The following is a 16691-nucleotide window of genomic DNA, read 5'->3' as shown; positions in this document are numbered from 1 at the left end:
GACCTAAAAAGGGAAATAGACACAATAAAGAAACCCAAAGTGAGGCAACGCTGGAGATAGAAACCCTAGGAAAGATATCTGGAACCATAGACGCAAGCATCAGCAACAGAATAAAAGAGATGGAAGAGAGAATGTCAGGTGTAGAAGATTCCATAGAGAACATCGGAACAACAATCAAAGAAAATGGAAAATGCAAAAGGATCCTAACTCAAAACATCCAGGATATCCAGGACACAATGAGAAGACCAAACCAAGGATAATAGGAGTGGATGAGAATGAAGATTTTCAAATTAAAGGGGCAGCAAATATCTTCAACATAATTATAGAAGAAAACGTCCCAAACCTAAAGAAAGAGATGCCCATGAACATAAAAGAAGCCTACAGAACTCCAAATAGACTTGACCAGAAAAGAAACGTTCAGCATCTCGACTTTACCTTTTCATATGGCTTGCTAGAAATTAAAAATGAAATCCCAACTGAAAGGCCTGATGATCTGAGTAATATTCTGCCAAAGAATTTCACCCTTGCATTGTTTTTATTGTTTGGTTGTTGGATTTTTATTTATTTGTTTGGTGTGTGTTTTGTTTTGTTTCATTTTTGTTTTTATTTTCGTTCTGAGAAAGTCTTCGGTTTCTGACTTGACATCATCCATGGTGGTTATTTTTCATGTTCCAACCTTTCCCTTGGTTATCTTTAAGCTGTGCTTCTTATCATAAATATTGCAAGACTCTTTGAGGAAGCACACTGGATAGCACACCAATTTTCACTTTATGAAAACCCACAGTTAGAGGAGGACTATTTTTATGCAAACAAAGCTGGAATTTGACAGGGTTAAATGACATGTGTTGAAACCAATGGCAATCATGAATTATAGATTCTTTGGAAAGTAAGAGGACAACATAGATCTTGGGCATGCTTACAAAGATGTGATAAACTGAAAACAAACCTGATATCTCCCAGTCATATTTTAAAGGTTTTTAAAATTTACCAGCACTTCTGATTATAAGGAATTTCATAGATTAAATGCAGTAAAACTTGATGAAATAGATGAGGTAATTTTACTTTTGAAATATGTGTAGACAGAATACTGGACACAGGTACGTATAAAATTTTCTTACAAATTAGAGGACACTTTAATTGTTCATGGCACATAGATCTTCAGTTCTTCAAAAAAATCCTTTTCAGTACCTTCCATGGTCCCCACCACACCCTGTACATCCTCTGCATATGGTATGACACTATCCATAGAAAGCTAGATCCTTCAAAAACAGTTATCAAAAAAAAAAAAAACAAAAAACAAAACAAAAACAAAAAACAAACAAACAAACAAAAAACATTCCTTAAGGTGTGGCCACAGGCCAATGTGACAGAGGAAGTTCCTTATCTGAGATTCTATCTTCCCATGTTGATTTAAGTTCAAAAAAAAAATCTAAGAAGGACCATTACATATCCATATCATTAATATTGATTGCCTCACTGTGTGAAACATACATGCTATGGAGTGATTTTAGATGTCAACTACTGGATGAATGGCTTAGAAATGAGAGAGAGAGAGGGGGGGGAGATTAATATATTTCTCATCTATGTGTATTAGTGCAGGGCTTTGTTTTAAAAAATGGATGGAACGGTAAAATACATTATATTAGGTTAGACAAGTAAAATTCAAAATGACAATTGTGAAAATATAAATTTAATAAGGGACATTAAAAATAGGAGGTATTTTGGAAGAGTAAGTGCAGCAGCAGGGGGGAGATTTAATAGCAATGGAGGATAGTGGGGAGGATGAAGATGGTAAAAGGACACTATAAACCTGTGCAAAGGGTCAAAGAAAAGGTCTGCGACTTGTACACTTAAAAAACACTGGTATAAAGTAACAGAGTCCAAATAATATTTTGATTAATTTGCGGATTTTAGCTTCAAGACACTATAAAATGTATTTGTATTTTTCTACTCACGTGTGGTTCTTGCTATTTTAAACTTGATATAGGTGACAGGATATGGTAATGTGCTTCAATGTTTGTGTATCATTTATCATCAAATGCACATGTCACTCAGTGAGCTGCAAGGATATCACAGGGAAGGAGGTATCTAAAGATCTTAAGTGTACATGATGTAGGGAGAATAACGCCCCCACACTACTATAGATGTTGAAATAATCACATGTGTTTCCCCAAAATAACTTTCTGAAAATTAATCCCCAGGTGTGAATATATTTGGAAGAAATTGAATGGGTCAGGAGGGATATGACCTACATATAAAAATAATTTAATAATGGTGTTATAGAAAAGGTTTAATTATGAAAGGGAGTTTGGTTTCCTCTTTTCTCTATCTAGCACATTGGATCCCACTGTGATGACATCATCTCACAAGAATTCATTCATTTGCTGATGGTGTGTTCATCATTGAATATACAGACTCCTGAAATAAGTCATACAAAATATGCTTCATTATATACTAGACAATTAGTGTCATTCTGTTTGGCAATACAACATGCATGATTATGCCTCAGAATCATGAGCAACTGGGCCATATGTGAAATATAATTAGTATATTTCTGCTGACTGAAGATCAGATGGGTTGAGTGTTATCATGTGTGCTGTTGATGAGAGGAAGCAACATAGATGGTGAGTATAGATCAGAGAGGAACATCCAAGGAGGACACTATGTAAGGAACCCTAGGAAGAGCACCATCACTGCTTTTAGCTAGTAGACATATTTTTAGAATCCCCACTTTCTAGGGTGGAAAAGAAAACTGTATTACTCTAATTTAATAAGTATGGTATTTGATACATCAGTGATCATCACCAAGGTGAACAGGTGTTGACAGAAGTTTGGGGACTCAGAAGAAGCCTTTTCTGGGAAAACCCATTGCCTTCAAAGTACGGAGACTTCTGTCCAGCAACACTGGATGAACAGTCTACATTGGCTGCAGTAGCCCCATTGTGTCCAAATTAGTGCTTTTCACACCATGGAATTAGACTCCTTTGAGTGTTCAAACAACCCTTTCACAAGTGTCACATATCATATATCTTGTTTATAAGATATATACTTTACAATTCATGACTATAGCAAAATTATATTTATGAAGTTGCAATGAAATAACATTATTGTTGTAGAGCTGTAAATTAAAAATTCACAACATTTTGAAAATTGAGGACCACTAGTCCTGACTTCTCTAAAGTATGCCTGTCACTATGGGCTGGAGGAATAATCCCCTTTATTCAATTAGGCAAACGCAGAAAAATCAAAGCATTACCCAATAGTTATGAAAGTTAAACATCTATTGTACCACAGTCTATAAGGAGGGCATGCTGGCATCTTAGACAAATGAGATCAAATGAAAATCACTGTGACCAAATGAGAAGCAGAGGAGAATAACCAGTACCCTAGTGGTGACATAAGTGGGTATTAGCCCAGACACTTAGAATACCCAAGATACAAGATACAATCTTCCAAACATATGAAACTTAAGGGTATTGAAGACCAAAATGCTGACACTGTGCCCCTTCTTAGAATTGGGAACAAAACACCCATGGAAGGAGTTACAGAGACAACCTTTGGAGCTGAGACAAAAGGATGGACCATGTAGAGACTGCCATTCCTAGGGATCCATCCCATAATCAGCCTCCAAACACTGACACCATTGCATACACTGGCAAGATTTTGCTGGAAGGACCCAGATTTAGCTGTCTCTTGTGAGGCTATGCCATGGCCTAGCAAACACAGAAGTGGATGCTCACAGTCAGCTATTGGATGAATCACAGGGACCGAAATGGAGGAGGTAGAGAAGGTACCCAAGGAACTTAAGGGGTCTGCAATCCCATAAGTGGAACAACAATATGAACTAAAGAATCCCCGCAGAGCTCATTTTTCTAGCAACTTATCAGTGCTCGTATTTCTGGCTGCATTTGTATCAGAAGACGGACTAGTTGAACATCATTGGAAAGAAAGGCCCATCAGTCTTGCAAACTTTATATGCCTTAGTTCAGGGGTATGCCAGCGACAAGATATGGTGGTGGTGGTGGTGGGGTTGAGGTGGGTATGGGGGGACTTTTGGGATAGGATTGGAAATGTAAATGAAAAAATATCTAATTAAAAAAAAAAAAAGAAGAAGAAGAGGAATCCATTGTCAGAACGACCAGTAAGAATTTTAAATAACTGCCCTAAAGTCTGGATTTAGGATTCCTCGAGAATCTTCCAAAACAAAAGGCAATGCAGAATCTTGCTGAAGTAATTGGAGAAACAAGAGAAAAGCAAAGGAGAATTCATCACATAAAAACAGACAGAAGAAGTAAGAATTAAAGACATATTTGGGCAAGATGAATAGTGAAGTAGAGATTAGAGCAAGCAGAAAGGACTGAGGAGAGAGCTCACTGCTTAGGCCCACTGATTGCTTTTGCACAGGACAAGGGTTCAATTTCTAACATCCACATGGATGTTCACAACCACCTGCAATTCTAGTTCTAGACGATCTGATGACCTCTTTGGAGAACACGCACACACACAGACATATCACACACATACACTCACCCATACACACACACACACACACACATCACACACATACACTCACCCAAGAGAAAAAAAAAACTTTTACAAAACAATTATACAAACAAAAAGGAGTCAAGTATAGTTTTATTCCCCTTTAATACCAGCACTCAGAAGCAGGCTAAACTGTGTAAGTTGAATGCCTGCCTAACTGATAGGTGTGTTTTCAGAATTTTATTATTCTTTTCTTTTTTGGGGGGGGGATTTTAGGACTATTTCAGCATTTGTTTAAAGATTCTAGTTTTTTTTTTTCTGATTTAATTTTTCTAATATTTTAGGCTTTTTTTCGGGTTTTTAATTATTTTACAAATTTCAGGTGTGTTTTTTTTGGGGGGGTCGGTGCAGGAGGGTAAAGCCCTTTGGGTTATTTAGAGTTTTAGGGTTTTAATGGTTTTAAATTTGGGAGGTTGTTTTGTCCTTACAGGTTTTTTTTTTTTTTTGGGGGGGGGGGTCGGATTGAGGTTATTTATTTATTTATTTATTTATTTTGGATCTTGATTTCTTTTAGAAATTTAAGGTATTTTAGGGTTTTAGGGCTTTTTAGGTTTTATAAATAATTTTAGGATAATTGTAGTTTTTTGTGTGTTTTTGTTCTTGTTGTTCTGTTTTGTTTTGCTTTGTTTCTTTTTACACTTTTAGTGTTTTATAGGGTTTTAGGATTTTGTAATTTTTTTTGTCTTCTTGTGTGTGTGTGTGTGTGTGTGTGTGTTTTTAATGAGTTTAGGATTATTTTTATGTGTTAGGATTTTAGTTAATGTTTTTGGGTTTTGTAGGTATTTTTTGGTGGATGTGGGGTTAGGATTGTTTTTAATATCTCAGGATTTTAGTTAGGGTTTCAGGGCATTGTAGTTTTGTTGTTGTTGTTGTTTGTTTGTTTGTTTATTTTTGTTTTGCTTTTTTAAAGCAGGTTTTCAAGTTTTTTTGGAGTTTCAGAGATTTGATGTGTGAGATTTGATGTGTTTTTAGAACTTTTTAAAGGAACTTTTTTTAGGGTTTTAGAGTTCTTTTGGGTCTTTTTAAAGTTGTTGAGATTGTTTTAGAATTGTAGGGTTTTTCTTTATTTTTTAGTTTTGTTTTTTTTTTAATTGAATTAAGGAATTTTTAAAGATTGTTTTGAGTTTTTTTTTGTTTTGTTTTGTTTTTAATTTGGTTTGTAAAATGATTTTCTTTTCCAGTGTTTTTGGCGATTTTTTAATGCAGTAGAATTTGTAGTTGTTGGGGTGGTGGTTTTGTACCTTTTCATTTTCTTTTTCTTTTTTTTAATTGTTTTTTTATTGTCTCATTAGGGATCTAGACTTGTAAAGTTTTTGGATATTTTTTTAGGGTTTTATAATTTTTTAAGTGTCTTTTAAGAGGTCTTGTGTTTTCTTATTTATAGAATTTTAGGGTTTTAAAAATGTTTATTAAGAATTTAAAAAATAGCTTATTTGGGTCATTTAGAGTTTCTATAGTAATTTTAGGTTTTTTTAGGGTTTTAGGTTTTGCTTTTATTATTTTAGGATTTTTTTGTTTTGTTTTGTTTTTTTTTTTCTTTTTTTTACAGTTTTTAAATGATTTTAGGATTGTTCTCAGTTTATTTGGCGAGATTTTCTTTTTAAAGACATAGTGTGGTTGTTGTAGTTCTTCGCTTGTTTGTTTGTTTGTTTGTGGTAATGATTTTATGTTTTCTGGGTCTTTGTAGAGATCTAGAATTTTTTGTTGATTTTTTTGTTTGTTTGTTTTTCTTTAGGGTTTTAGGTTCTTTTAGTTTTCTTTTTTCAAAAAAATTATGTTTTTTTGTTTGTTTGTTTGTTTGTTTTGTTTTGTTTTGTTTTTAGGTTTTTGTTGTTTATTTAAAGCTTCAAGTTTATTTTATTTTATTTTCTCTCCTTTTTTCATTTTTCTTTTTTAGAGTTGTTAGGGTCTTTAAGGTTCTGTCTCTATGGACATAGAAACTGAATCTATTGTTTTAGTTTATTCATAAAATGTATTCCATTCTGAAAACAAGAAACACTATAAAGTCAAGTTTGTTAATTTGTGTGTATATCCCCAGGAGCTATCGATTATGTGTGCCTAATGCAGAGCTCTAGAATATGACCTGATCATACAGATTTAATTGTCACATCATGAAAGTTCAAGAACTATACTATAAAGCTATATCTATGTATCCTAGTTTATTCATCTTTCAAACAAATATAGTAGAAATGTCACAGAGGGCAAATTTATTGATCATGATTTCAAAAAAGGACCTCAAAAGTCATTAAATCAAGTATCTTATACTAGCCAAACTCTACCCATCTAATCAGTTCAATCCTGTAAGAATAATTGCACCTGTGTTTTGGTAAATTCTTATTAAATTCTCCAGTAAAAAAGGCCTTTATTAGCCCCCCTTCCAGCTTAGTGAAAAACTCCATTCACTCTCCTTCTGAAAGCAAAAGCATTTTTCTTTCACAGACTATGTTAATTTTACAACATTTGCCCCTGGATGGTTTCCATTTCCACAGTTGTGTTTGCCATGACTCAATATTTCATCTCTATTCAGACAACTCCTCTCATATACCACATGTTAATACACAAATTCTCATTTGTGAGTCATGCCAATAAAGTGGAATGAACTTGGGGGATACAGAAGAGGGAAAGACACAAGATCAACAGAAGTATCATTAAGCTGGATACTACTCTAGAATACTGCATGCTATTCATGTATCCTAGGGATCCAGAAATTCATCTAGACTGGACCCTAGTTATCCATTGGAAGGATGTGGTCTGAAGCTTAGCCTATTAACTGGCAGCTCCCATAGCTTTGAACTGATCCAATGATTGATATCTTCCACACACCAACCAGTAGTATCCAAGCTTCATTCCCTGTCACAGGCAAAATCCCCGAAAAAGAAAAGAAAGCACTGTACTGTGTGCTAGGGTAGTGCTCCTAGAAGGTATTGGCAATCTACACTGAATCTATTACCACAACTGCAAAGGTATGTTGCACAGGCAATCCAAGGCTCACCATGCTTCCTATTTTATCTCTCCAGTCTATATATCCACTCCCAACTCTACACACTATGCTCCTAACCCTAAGGATCATTTAGAGGTCTCATAAATACCACCATGTATAACCCCAGACGATGAGAGAAGTTTGAAGCACATTGATAAATTTTAAGTCTGACAATTGTTGATGTCATCAAAACAATTTTCTGAGTTGTGTTGTGCTTTTGTCAAACGATGGGGCTAGAATGGCCCTGCCAAGATCTGAAGCAGAAAAAATAGTTTTTTTTTGTTTGTTTTTTTGTTTGTTTGTTTTTCTATTATTATATTGGAACATGCCATCATCAATTGCACTGCCTCAGTCTAAAATACGAGGTGATACTTACAGTTATTTGCTGCCATCTCTAAAGTCCGGGCAAGGCAACTCCTGTGATTCTCCAAGCCTTACTTCTTACCAGTTCTAGGCTATATGCTGTCAGGATAATGTTCTAAACAAGGAATTCTATGGATATCCAGATTTCAATAGTTTTCACTTCAAAAAATATAGTTAAAAAATTCCAAATGTACATTTATTTTCGTATTTCTGGTCAACATTTTCCTACTGAAGTGACAGAAATATTTACTATTTTTATATCTTTATACTAACATTATATTTCTGTTTAATTTTATAGGGGACAGGTTTATTTGAGACAGTCCTACATTACTCATGCTGAAATCATACTCACTATGTAGCTATGGACAGTCAAAGGACGTGATCCTCCTGCATTCAACTGCCAAGTGCTGGGATTACAGATTACAGGACCATAGCTATTAAAAGATTTTCAATGACTGATAAAAGAGGTGAGGATTTGACTTTAGGATTTCGGTATTTTTCTAATTGTAGTCATAGTTTATATTGAATAGTCATTAGGTGAAAGGTAACAGAGATTCTGGTCTTTCAGATTTCTACTCATTAGTAGGTTAGTTAATACATTTAAATATCTGCTAAAAATGTCATCGCATACAGGAGAAAAATAGTTTAAGATCTTGCCTAGGGTGGTTTCTTATTTTTAAAAGATTCAGTAAATAGGAGTAGATTTATGAGTTTAACATGAATGAGCATGTCTTATCTAATTTGCCAATGATATACATAATACTACAAAACATAAATTTTAAGTTTTTAGAATTATTTTCCTCAAAACATATATATTTTTGACCAAATGAGCTAGAATTACTCATAACAAATATTTAATATTATAAAAAGCCTAAATTTTTGTTGAAATAAAATGAAACTTATCCTGTTGAATTTATTGTAGTCTGTTATTTTGATAAGTATTTCTGAGGTTTTTAGAGATCTAAAGACAAAATATTCAGTGTATTTTTTAATGATAATTTCCAAGTAAGTTAGTATACTGAGACTAGGCTGGTAAGCCCAATGCTCACACTACAAAGAGGTTCTAGCTTTTGGTCTGTAAATGACTACAATGTTTTTTGCCATGCTATGAAAGGTTTAAAAATTGCCTTCATTTGGAGTATTTATTTATTTTTTATCTGTAGTCCCTATCTCTTTCCTGAACTGACTCATAATGGCAGCACCCTCCATGTATTTCGCAGGCAGGAAATGATCTCCTGTTCATTTCAAATTGAATACCCCCCCAAACAATTAACCAACCAAATTAAAAAAAATGGTTAATATGGTAATTGCCTCAGATCTTACTTGGAAACCATTTGATGACTACAGTGATTGTTATATTAATGGGGAGATGATCTAAAATAGTTTGGTGATATTCTTCCACAGGAGTATTTTGCCAGGGTTGTTAGGAAAGTTGTTTCCATACACTTTTTTTTTTTTTTTTTTACTAAATAGGGCTAAGTTTAGGATTGTAAAAACTAATTTGCTAGTTTGAGTTGGTTTTCTAAAATAAACGACAGAGTCCAGGTGACAAAAGTAAGTAATCTTTCTCTATCTTTCAAGTATACCTGAGGCTGACATATTGTAAAAACTGGTAATCCACTCTGCATCTCTCAGCAAATGTCGGCCTCTTGGAAATTTATGATCTCGTCTCCATTAAAATTCTTAGTGGTTTTCATTGGTATAGTATATGATCATACCTCTCTGATTTACAATTCAGTAGGACTAAAACAGAACCAAAAATAGTTAGATAATGAGAATTAATTTAGTTTCATGTGTCAAACACAAGGCTGGTTTCTCCATTCCTAATTGATACATAGGTATACGAGGTTAATTATGAAGTTATTTATTATACCAACCACTGTTTTTTCTTGTTCTTTATTGAATTTTTTTTTACCTTTAAAAATTTTTATTATTATTATTTTTTTTCCATTTTTTATTAGGTATTTAGCTCATTTACATTTCCAATGCTATACCAAAAGTCCCCCATACCCCCCCTCCACTCCCCTGCCCACCCAATCTCCCTTTTTGGCCCTGGTGTTCCCCTTTACTGGGGCATATAAATTTTGCAAGTCCAATGGGCCTCTCTTTCCAGTGATGGCCGACTAGGCCATCTTTTGATACATATGCAGCTAGAGACAAGAGCTCCGGGGTACTGGTTAGTTCATAATGTTGTTCCACCTATAGGGTTGCAGATCCATTTAGCTCCTTGGCTACTTTCATTGCTCCTCCATTGGGAGCCCTATGATCCATCCATTAGGTGACTGTGAGCATCCACTTCTGTGATTAATAGGTCCCGGCATAGTCTCACAAGAGACAGCTACATCTGGGTCCTTTCAATAAAATCTTGCTAGTGTATGCAATGGTGTCAGCGTTTGGATGCTGGTTATGGGGTGGATCCCTGGATATGGCAGTCTCTACATGGTCCATCCTTTCATCTCAGCTCCAAACTTTGTCTCTGTAACTCCTTCCATGGGTGTTTTGTTCCCAAATCTAAGGAGGGGCATAGTGTCCACACTTCAGTCTTCATTCTTCTTGAGTTTCATGTGTTTAGCAAATTATATCTTATATCTTGGGTATCCTAGGTTTGGGGCTAATATCCACTTATCAGTGAGTACATATTGTGTGAGTTTCTTTGTGAATGTGTTACCTCACTCAGGATGATGCCCTCCAGGTCCATCCATTTGGCTAGGAATTTCATAAATTCATTCTTTTTAATAGCTGAGTAGTACTCCATTGTGTAGATGTACCACATTTTCTGTATCCATTCCTCTATTGAGGGGCATCTAGGTTCTTTCCAGCTTCTGGCTATTATAAATAAGGCTGCTATGAACATAGTGGAGCATGTGTCCTTCTTACCAGTTGGGGCATCTTCTGGATATATGCCCAGGAGAGGTATTGCTGGATCCTCGGTAGTACTATGTCCAATTTTCTGAGGAACTGCCAGACTGATTTCCAGAGTGGTTGTACAAGCCTGCAATTCCACCAACAATGGAGGAGTGTTCCTCTTTCTCCACATCCATGCCAGCATCTGCTGTCACCTGAATTTTTGATCTTAGCCATTCTGACTGGTGTGAAGTGGAATCTCAGGGTTGTTTTGATTTGCATTTCCCTGATGATTAAGGATGTTGAACATTTTTTCAGGTGTTTCTCTGCCATTCGGTATTCCTCAGGTGAGAATTCTTTGTTCAGTTCTGAGCCCCATTTTTTAATGGGGTTATTTGATTTTCTGAAGTCCACCTTCTTGAGTTCTTTATATATGTTGGATATTAGTCCCCCTTTATTGAATTTCTGTACACCCACATACAACTTCTGAAACATATTTTTATACTGCTCATATAATTTGTTGTTGATCATATCCCTGTAAAGTAAAGTAATGAAAGCAGTCAAATTTATACAAATAGGAAAAGAACGCTCAAAAAAAATTAAATTGTTCTTTTCATACAATAAAAAGAAAAATAGCAGTAAAAAATCATCAAATGGGAAGTAATTACAGATTTTTTTCCTAAGAGATTATCAGAGAAGTTTTATTTCATGTTTTAGATTTTCAAAATTAAAGTTTACAGACAGATAAATAGATAGATAGATAGATGATAGATAGATAGATAGATAGATAGATAGATAGATAGATAGATACATAGATAATCTTTTCTAGAAAATTAATTGTATTTCAAAGTAGGGTTTTATTCTGTTCTACCAAATAGAAGGTCTAATTTTTTTCCTATAATGTCTCAGTTAAGACTTAGTGTAAAACAATTCAATTAAAATATACAAATTGCCTGTATATGTAACTGATTCTTTTCCATACTGTTAAACATAATAAACCATAAAGTACATTTCTAAATCTTTGTGGAAAACTTCTGAATTTCCACAACAAATGTAAATCAAAATTTAAAATCTTAATAACATTTTCTTAAAGTAGAAAATACTTTTCTGTTACTCGCACCAAGCAAGTGAAAGATCTGTGTGACAAGAACTTCAAGTCTCTGAAGAAAGAAATTGAAAATCTCAGAAGATGGAAAGACCTCCCATGCTCATAGATTGGCACGATTAATTCAGTAAAAATGGTCATCTTGCCAAAAGCAATCTATATATTCAGTGAAATCTCAATCAAAATTCAAACTCCATTATTCATAAAGATAGAAAGAACAATTTACAAAATCATCTGAAATAAAAAAAATCCAGGATATGGAAAAACTATTCTCAACAATAAAAGAACTTCAGGGGGAATCATCCTCGACCTCAAGCTGTAGAATAGAGCAATAGAGATAAAAATATATGCTAATGACAAAAAGACAATGACTTAATTAAATACACAGGCAAATGGAAGGATATAAAATATATCATCCTGTGTGAGGTAACCCATTCCCAAAATTACAAACATGGCACAAACTCACTGATAAAGGGATATTATTCTAAAAATTCAGAATATCCAAAATGTAATTCACAGACCACATGAAGGTCAAGCAGAAAGAAGATGAGAGTGTGGGTGTTTCTACCCCTCTTAGAATGAGGAACACAATACTCCTTGGAAAAAATATGGAGACAAAGTGCAGAGCAGAGACTGAAGAAATAACAATCCATTGTCTGCCCAACCTGAGGATCCATCCCATATACAGACACCAAACCCAGTCACAGTTGTGGATACAAACACGTGCTTGCTGACAGGAGCCAAATATGTCTATCTTCTGAGAAGCTCAGGCATTTCTTGGCAAGAAAAGAGGCTGATGCTCAAAGACAACTATCAGACTGATCATGGCATCCCCAGTAGACGGGTTACAGGAAGAACTGAAGGAGCTGAATGGGTTTGCAACCTTATAGGAAGAACAACAATATGAACCAACCAGACTGTCCAGAGCACCCAGGGACTAAGCACCAACCCATGGTTCCAGGTGCATATATAGCAGAGTATGACCTTGTCAGACATCAGTGGGAGGAGAGGTTCTTGGTCCTGTGAAGGCTTGATTCCCCAGTGTAAGCATGTACCAGGGTGGGGAGGGTAAAATGGGTGGATGGAGGAAGACCCTCGTAGAAACACAGAGAGGGTAAATGGAATAGGGATTATCTGGGGTGAAACAAAGAAAGGACTAATATTTGAAATGTAAAGAAAGATAATATCTAGTAAAAATAAATAAATAAATAAATAAATAAACAAATAAAATAAAAATAGTTACAAAACACTACATAAAAAAGAATAAATCACTATGATGTCATACAGTATATTAACTTATATTTCCTAATATAGAAATTATGCTAATTCTATATAGTTTTAAAAAATTATATAACCTAAAATGTACCTTCATATTTTCCCAGAAGATTTTGTACTGGAAATCTATAAAGAAATTAAAGTTTTAAAAAGTAAGAATGCAGATGTTAGAGTTTGATGGCTCAGCATTTGACCTACAGGCATGACAATGAGAGTTTGACCCAAACCACTATACCCTCCAAGAAAACCATTAAAATTAAAGATTAATCATACAGAATTATTGTTTGGAATATACATCATATGCAAAATATTAATATAGTTTACTTGCTATACAATCAATTATACTTTCATTGAAATACACTAAATAGGAAATAATAAATTTGAACATATTACAGTGTATATCCAATTATTTTTTTAGAATTTGCATTCTAATTATCATTAGTTACTGGAGATTCTGTTCTTGGTTGTTAATACAACAAGATATATAATTATTTTTTTGCAAATATTAATGAAATACTTTTCGCCTGAATGGACTTATATTTTAATGCTACACAAAGAAGCTCTGCATTCAATCTTCAACAATGAAAAAATAAATAAATAAAAAATAAAATGTATATATAAAAAATATAGAAGACATGTTTCTTTAGGCCCCAGTAAAGTTGTAAGGCTGAGTACATCATTTTCAAGGACAGTCAACACTGCACATGTGCTTTGAGATAGTACTGAAATATAGAGTTAGAGCTTACCTTCCTATACCAAAACAACACATACATAAACACAGCCTTCCCTGAATTATGTCTGAAGTACCAGCTCTTCTGAGGTTGAGAGGAGCCTCTGGATTTGGAAGCACTTTGGCGCCTATATATACAAATTTTGGAAATCTGGTCTTTCAAAACCAGGTAAAGGAAAATGAAGACTGGTCTTCAGTTTGTTTTTAATGAATCCCTGGTGGGCAGCAGCAGTACAGAAAAGGATCTAGTCTGTTTCCACCACTAACTGACCCCCAGTTTACTCACAACTCACATCCCCAGGCCCCAAGAATACTTTTAGGATCTCCAATTCCCTAGCCTTCCTGGTTTCTGCTAGGTGATAATCTGTTCAATCTCCTGCCCATAGCGAAAAAGTTCTCTGTTTTTCTTGGGTAAAGTGGATTGAGAACACAGAAGCATTAACAGCAGGAGTCCAATGAGGGTCACCTGCTCTCCTTTCTCCTTTAATAACACCTCCATCCCTCCACCATCATCCAACTGGGAACCCCAGCTGAACCAGGATTAAACATCTTTCAACAGTTCACTGACTCCCTCTACAGAGACTTCTCCCTACCATGCTTCCTCAAGAACTTTACTTCCTCAGGAACTCAGCTTCCTGGCCACCACAAAGCATACTGAGTAACAGGTTTTGGACAGCAGGAAAACAATCTTAGCCAAGCCCATTGCTGATTGTCCCTGTTTACACATTCCTACAAAGGGTGAGAGAGATATTATCAGTCATCTGTCATCACAGTAGCAAAAAGGAGGTAGTATTTTAGCTTCCACTACTACTAAGAGTTTTTCCATGTTTCAAGTTTGCAATACTAACTTGAAAGTAAGAAACAAAACAAAACAAAACAAAACAAAACAAAACACCAAAGAACTCTCTCCTACTTTGTTTTAGTTGAAGGGACTGTTGTGTGTAATTCAAAATTTTTTTATTTATTTACCTAACGTGTGCTTGCACATTTGTACTTTTACAAAATGCATGTCTGGTGTTTACACAACATTCATGTCTTGTGCTCTTAGAAACTAGAATAGGATGGCAAAATCCCCTGGAACTTGAATTAAAAATTGTTGTGAGCCATTATGTGGGTCCTAAGAACTAAACCTTGTTTCTGTACAAGAGCAACAAGTGTTCTTAATGTCTAAGTCATCATTCTTTTTTTTTCCATTTTTTATTAGGTATTTAGCTCATTTACATTTCCAATGCTATACCAAAATCCCCCATACCCACCCACCCCCAATCCCCTAACCACCCACTCCTCCTTTTTGGCCCTTGCATTCCCCTGGACTGGAGCATATAAAGTTTGCAAGTCCAATGGGCCTCTCTTTCCAGTGATGGCCGACTAGGCCATCTTTTGATACATATGCAGCTAGAGTCAAGAGCTCCGGGGTACTGGTTAGTTCATAATGTTTCCACAAGTAGGGTTGCAGATCCCTTTAGCTCCTTGGCTACTCTCTCTAGCTCCTCCATTGGGAGCCCTGTGATCCATCCATTAGCTGACTGTGAGCATCCACATCTGTGTTTGCTAGGCCATGGCATAGTCTCACAAGAGAGAGCTACATCTGGGTCCTTTCAATAATATCTTGCTAGTGTATGCAATGGTGTCAGCGTTTGGATGCTGATTATGGGGTGGATCCCTGGATATGGCAGTCTCTATATGGTCCATCCTTTCGTCTCAGCTCCAAACTTTGTCTCTGTAACTCCTTCCATGGGTGTTTTGTTCCCAATTCTAAGGAGGGGCATAGTGTCCACACTTCAGTCTTCATTTTTCTTGAGTTTCATGAATTTAGGAAACTGTATCTTATATCATGGGTGTCCTACGTTTTGGGCTAATATCCACTTATCAGTGAGTACCTATTGTGTGAGTTCCTTTGTGAATGTGTTACCTCACTCAGAATGATGCCCTCCAGGTCCATCCATTTGGCTAGGAATTTCATAAATTCATCCTTTTTAATAGCTGAGTAGTACTCCATTGTGTAGATGTACCACATTTTCTGTATCCATTCCTCTATTGAGGGGCATCTGGCTTCTTTCCAGCTTCTGGCTATTATAAATAAGACTGCTATGAACATAGTGTAGCATGTGTCCTTCTTACCAGTTAGGGCATCTTCTGGATATATGCCCAGGTCCTCCATTGTTGGTGGGATTTCAGGCTTGTACAACCACTCTGGAAATCAGTCTGGCGGTTCCTAAGTCATCTTTCATTCCCTGACCTGTGTGTGTGTTTTAAAGTATGTTGGATCATTTCTCTCGATAGATGTTTAATTTTACTATACAGTGGAGATAATAAAAATATGACACTTTCTTAATATTTTCTATTTCCAAAAAAGAAATAAAAACATCATAATTTGAATAGATTGTGTAAATCGTAAAAAGAGTTTCAGCAAAAAAACGATGTGTATACATTTCAGTGTATGTGTGCATAAGGAGGTCAGAAATAGACAACTGTTTTATCCTAAATTATATTCCAACTATTTTTTTTATGAGACAGGGTTTCTCTGTATAGATCTGTTTGTCCTGGAACTCACCCTTTATAACAGGGTGGCCACAAACTCAGAAATTTCCCTTCTTTTTCCTCAAAACTGCAGGTATTAAGGCATGTGCCACCACTGTCTGACACAACTTAAAAGTTGAGACAGGATATCTCTGAATCTGCAGCTCACAAAAACTACTAGGCTGGCTAGCCAGCCATCTGTCACCACCTACTCAGCACTGGCCTGCAGAATGTACTTTTAACGTGGATTCTCGACCCCCATCTTAATTCCATATAGTTTCACAGAAAGAAATTTACCAAAATAACCATCTCTCTAGCCCCCCTGTGAGATC

The sequence above is a fragment of the Mus musculus genome, chromosome Y (genome assembly GCF_000001635.26).
Source record: "Mus musculus strain C57BL/6J chromosome Y, GRCm38.p6 C57BL/6J".
Lineage (NCBI taxonomy): Eukaryota > Metazoa > Chordata > Mammalia > Rodentia > Muridae > Mus > Mus musculus.
This window is presented reverse-complemented; position numbering follows the sequence as displayed.